Source organism: Trachymyrmex septentrionalis, unplaced genomic scaffold, assembly GCF_001594115.1.
Source record: "Trachymyrmex septentrionalis isolate Tsep2-gDNA-1 unplaced genomic scaffold, Tsep1.0 scaffold9, whole genome shotgun sequence".
In the NCBI taxonomy this organism is placed as follows: Eukaryota; Metazoa; Arthropoda; class Insecta; order Hymenoptera; family Formicidae; genus Trachymyrmex; species Trachymyrmex septentrionalis.
Genome location: NW_017306091.1, coordinates 3,848,116 through 3,854,305, shown reverse-complemented (window position 1 = coordinate 3,854,305; position 6,190 = coordinate 3,848,116). Strand labels below are relative to the sequence as shown.

Here is a 6,190-nt window from a genome sequence, read left to right as displayed (position 1 = left end):
CTACCGAGTGTCTTCAGTCATAACAAATGTGAAAATTAATGAAACTGAAAACTTCAAATTTTAATAACATTTTAATTGAGATAAAAGAGATCTCGAGATAATTTTCTGCAAATATTCGTCTTGTCCTATTAGTATTATAAAAAATACATATTCACGTTATGGACACAATTACATGAAGTAATTAACATGCGTTAATGTGCGTGACAATAGGAACACACTGTCATTCGAAATTTAAATTTTAATGGACGAATATCAGGAGAAATCTTAGGTCTTTTATATCTGAACTGGTATAATACATTCTTCGCACTCAAAGTGAAATGGGGGTTTATTTGATATTTGGTAAGAACGAGAGAAGAGTTCTAGTTGAGTGTAGCAAAAAACAAACCTTTTGAATATATGCACATCGTATATGCGTATGTATACGATAATTTACATGTTTTGGAAATGGCAAGGAAAAAAATGTTATCACGAAACATGCAAATTTCGAATTTAGTGTGCCTAAACAGAGGAAGAAGAAAAGTGGCAAATTGGAAGAGAATAGTCACACAAGAGTCAAGTTACATAATACATTATGTCGCAGTTTTACTGTGCGAGTCTTATCTTGTACTTACGGAAGTGCAAAGATTAGAAGAATGTTCCCCGCGATTGCATCGTCGAACACGGACAGTTGTGTTTGTTCACTATGTAATTTAAATGTAGAAAAGACCAAGAGTAAAAAAGGTTATACTTTGTACAAAAAATTTAGACGTTGTGTTCCCGAGGCAATGTTCATATAATACATGTAATCGACGTTGAAGGGAAAGCTGACAATTAGCGTTGGCATGGAGATTTTCTATTAAATATTTCCGGTGTTTTACCCTTAATCGCTACATTATCGATGATGACACAAAGCATTGTCATTATATTTCTTTTATTACATTTTTAACAATCACATCTTTTCGTACTGTCTATTAATCATCTTATTGAAAATTAGTGCATCGATTAGGATTTGAGTAACTTAAAAATTCTACGTTATCTCTATTTGCTTTCTAAAGGAAATAAAAACAAAGGTAACGTAGGTAATGTAATTGTAATGGAAGGCTGCATCGCAGTTGTAAGAATAAGGAAATATAACTTTAGACGTAACTTAATTTTCAACCTTTAAACAATGCTATATTATTTATCGATACATAGAATTTATCGCTGGTACCATTTGCTATACTTATTTCGTCTTTGCTTTCAAAAATGGTCTACGCGTATTTTCTCTCTCTCTCTCTCTCTTTCTCCCTCTCTTCCATTTCCTCTCTCATACCTTTAAGTTATTATACAAGACAAATTTCTTGAATTTCTTTTGCTGTTTGTTTGGTACTCCTTGTATACATTATTTTGTTATTATATCAATTAGATTACAATTAAAATGGTATACTCATAAAGTAATTATATAGGTACATTATTACCATTGCACATCCATATACAATATGTATATATATTTATATAATATATATATTTTTATAAGTTGGTTAGAGATTAGAGGATTAGCATTTCTCCTTTTATTCGTTACAAGGAATTATTATATGTTTTACATATTATACACTATTCCGGGTGCCATTTTTCTGTTTTCTTTTTTTTTTTTAAGGACCAATACCGTCTTGAACGATGAAACAGATCAAGAAACCGGAACGAAATCTCCGTCCGCACTCTCTACGTTATACAATCCACATATATGCTATTAATCTGCGTTAATTTACCGACTCAACGCTGCATGTGTACACACGTACAATAATTACATGTATTATACCGGCACTACTAATAAATATCATATACAGCTTTCTTACGAAACTAATTAGCTACTTTTCTTGAGCGTCGAAATTATATTCGCGGCAACGCACGAACGTCATTCAAACGATAAGATTTATGTAAACTACGATAAATATGACGCACATCTCTTTATTTGAAAACAAGGCTTCTCGAAGGTGCTTAGCCTAAACTTTCCTTCAACGTATTTTCTTGCATTTCTGAAGAATTAAAAACAATCCTGATACCAGAAAGTGCGCATTCTTCTAATCATTTTATATTGTATGCTCGAATGTCAATCAATTATAATACGTAGTTTCAGTACAGAGATTTTCCAGAGGGAAAGTTCGACCATTCAATTAATTTTTTTCTTAAATCCTTCTTAATAAAAAGTTACATTTGTTTAATTGTCTCCTCTCTCCTTCCTACAGCAATTTGAAGATATCTGTTCTAGTTTGCTCTTCTAAGTTACAATTTTATTTAGGGTATTTCTATTTTTGTCTTACGAGGAATATTGCACCTTTTTTTTCTTAAATGATGACAAAATGCTCGTAAGGAGAAACTATATTTTTGCGATAATATTTTTCTCTCGTTGTGACTCTAGAAAGAGTTCTAAGATTGTTAATTTCCAATCGTATTTCTTATAATTTTGCACGGTATATATTTTCCCGTTCTATATAAAAGCATACAAGGAACATCGAAAATTTTTAACGAGTTCCGGAATGCTCTGTATGTTCTTAAATTAAATTGGAGAAACATTGGTTTATACTTTCATATTGCGACACTTATAATGTATTTTTTTAAATCTTAAAGCAATGTTTCCCTTAATTATCTCGAAGTTTCCGCGAAAAAAGGAGGACTTTCTGCGATAGCCATCATTTATGTACAAATCTAAAAGGAAAGTCCCGCATATCATATTAAATTGGTCAAAATGGCATGATAAGTGCGATTATACATACATATATATATTGTATACACACACACACACATATATATATATATCTAATTTTTTTGCCATCTATCGGTTTGCGTGACTTTGAAGGAACACACATTCCTTCAAATCAATAACTCTATAAAAAGCTCTAAATTACGATATGTAACATAAGTTATTTATTCGATCATGATTGTTATACATTACTATCTGCCACGACAAAATAAAATAGTATATTCATTTCAGTGCTCCGCTTTTGCATTGATTAATCCTGATGTCGATCAGCCCTTAAATGATATCATCCGCCAATATTAACATTCACAAGCAACGTGTAATTACAACATTAATGTTGAATCAATAACGCGTAAATATACTTATAGATATTTATTTTAATATTTCTGTCTTATTATATATATATATATAGAGCTACTATTTTAGCTTATTTTAAGCTATACATATTGTAAGGTACAGTTAATAATAAGCTAAGAATCTATCAATTTACAGTGCATTTAAATTTCATAGTTTTTGGCAGAATTCTTGTAACATAATGTGCGTCAAAAAAGGATAATTATTTAAAAATAATTTGAATTAGACACATTTGACAAAGTTTGACATATAATCGAAACCGATCATCCATAAAATTTAACTGGAAGAATCTTCTACGACTATCATTACTCACATTAACTTTGTTTCTTCATTACAGTAACTTTAAATTTGCTTTACTTGGAATTAGTTAGCTGTAAGTATAATGTGACTTGTATTTTCAGGGCTTCATTCACTCTTGATTTGTTGTAACAAAATATAGTTGCACAGTAAAAAGCGCAATTAAGTTTGCAATTAAACTTTCTCTGACGATTTCATTCAAGGGTGACCGCGTGCATTTATTGAAAAGAAGCAATACACGTTATTCTCTCACCTATGTCACACACCTTCCTGTCATGATATACTCCGCCTTTATTTTTCCTAAATATTACATGTAGATCTCACAAAAAGCGCGAATAAACTTTATCTTTACAGACTTTTTTCACCTGTACAGAACATTTCTCGATATTATAAGGACAACTATTACATTATTCTACGATTATTATTTCCTTTACAATTTATTGTTTATATGCCAAGTCGGATCAACAGAGTTTAAAACTATATGTATATAATATATTAGTTAATTATGTAGGCAATTATTCACTGGGAGGGGGGGGGGGGTTTGTGCTAACATCAAAGCTATACTTTTTACAGAAATTGTCGCCGAAACAGGGAAGACCATCACATTTCACGAATTACTTGAGTTATATATCGTATCGTTATGATGAGCTTTCAAGACTTATAACGCATCGTGCGTGATTGTATTAAAATATTGTAAATGAAATTAATAAACTGTGTTATAATGAGAGTTTATAATTGTAATACTTTTAGAGACAATTTTCTTAACATTTATATAATTGCACATTTACCTTTCTCATAATTTTCCTTCTTTTTGAAGCAGAAAAGTTATCAGAGAAGCAAAGCACGGGCAAACTCGCAACAAACATATGACAAGTATCAACCCTCTTTCATTAAGTGTTCAAAATCCAATTCACATCGCGTATATAATTTCTCTCTGCATTCTCTCTCTCTCTCTCAAAGTCATTGTAAACACACCAAACCATTGCACACATTTACCCTCCTAATTCTACTTATCCCTTCCTAAAATCTATACATGCAATGTTTAACTGTATATATGCTTCCATTTTTTTTTCTCTTTTGCTTAGATACACAAACGCCGTTCTGGATCATACGACGGTTGGATTATGCATATTTTGAGATCACGAGCTGGAAAAGTCACGTCTTGGTGCAAGTTTCCGTGAAGAAAAAACTTGCCCAAAATCCGTTTTAGAAATACCAAATTCAAATGAATCTCCATACTGCAACTCGAAAAGCTTTGCGCTATTTCAAAGTGCGAAAATTTCATTTATACTTGTGAATATTTTGCGCGCATCTTTTCATAAAACTTGCCGCATCATGACGAACATTTGTATCTGCGAAGAAGTGTGTAATACATAAAAGAAATAATTTTAAGATAACGTAATTAACTAAAGTTACGTAACTTAGTAAGTTACGAACGTAATCGATACATTTTGACTTTATAAGAGTTGTGATACAAAATAAAATAAAGCTGTTTGGTAATATTTGTTACTATTATGGTTTGTACGTTTATATTTTCATTATAGAGAATTCTTTCCATTTTTTAAACTAAATATAAAAAATAGGCTTTTTTTTACTTCGGAAATAAATATCAAGTACTTTTTTACGGTAAAAAAATTATTTTTCATTAAAATCCCGAAAAAAGATATAGAATTCATTTTTTTTTAATATTCATTGACAATAAGTTTAATATCTACATTATTTCAATATTATTTAATATCTTTTGTCTTTATAATTTTAAACATTAAGGCGAAACCGTGTTCATTATAGGTATTGCAGTTGCAGTATCCATTATAATAATAACATCTTTTCGAAATCGGATCTAACAATAAATAATATATTTCACGATCATCGCTATTTAATAATTATGTTCACCATTGTACTTTGATTGTTTACAATGTTTACAGGTATCTTTACACAGAAATCTTTTGGATAAATGCAAAAGTTAAAGACTAGAAACAATAATATGATGTAGAAAATATTTTGGTAAAAAAACTTTTAGGATCAGAATAAAAAACTGGTTTTTACTGAGTTTTTTACTCAAATTTTTTAGTTTTTTCGGTCATTTTTATCTCTAGTTGAGAATGACAATGTTTCAATCAAGTCAGATTCCGCTGAACAGAAGATTCTATGAGACATTCGTGTAAGACTAATTTACGTCGCCGAAGATCAGAGCAATTAACGGGTGTACTTATGAGTATTATATTTCAACGTTCATAACACCACAATAATCGGTAGCGAACCGAAATCATGCTTAAAATCTATCCCTAATCTAAACCTTATCAAATAACGCATGATCGACGGCGAATTCTTCCGTGTCATACGATTCTCTTAATAGCTAGGGACTAGAATGAACTCTTACGACCTTTTTTGCCGGTTGAGAATGTCAAAGTAAAATTGAAAACACAACTGAAACTTATGTCTCTAATTACTTAAATATCTTATCTTAGATATACAATATGAGATTACACATCAGACTGTATGTAATTAATGGAGATCTCTCTGTATTCACGTGTACGTCTACAGTATAGAAACCTCTCATAATTATATCACTAGTACAGTCTTAATTCTAATATTTGGTGATGCTGCTTTTCTGCCACAAGTCGATACCGTTATACGTATCGACCGAGAAAGATGAAAATAAAACGATAAAAACATAAACTTATGTCTAGTCTAGAATTTTACAACGCGCTACCACTACAAGCACTTGCAGATTATTCATGATATTATTATTGTTAACTCTTAACGAATATTGTTGGGAAACTAGAGAGATGATTTTTCGCAAGAAATGCATGTTTCCATCGC

The 6,190-nt window shown here is 30.8% G+C and overlaps 1 protein-coding gene across 6 annotated transcripts in view; it reads right to left on the bottom strand.

Annotated features, from left to right (window-relative positions):
* The window catches only part of LOC108755834 (tubulin-specific chaperone cofactor E-like protein), a 19,545-nt gene extending 18,082 nt beyond the window's left edge, over positions 1–1,463 (bottom strand). For 5 of the 6 annotated variants that reach the window (XM_018499143.1, XM_018499138.1, XM_018499141.1 and 2 more), the window contains exon 1: positions 612–1,462. The gene's annotated coding sequence lies outside the window, so the exon portion shown is untranslated. Of the gene's footprint in view, positions 1–611 lie in introns of all 6 variants that reach the window. The other variant, XM_018499144.1, reaches the window with a different exon arrangement.
* Between the last annotated feature and the right edge of the window lie 4,727 nt (positions 1,464–6,190).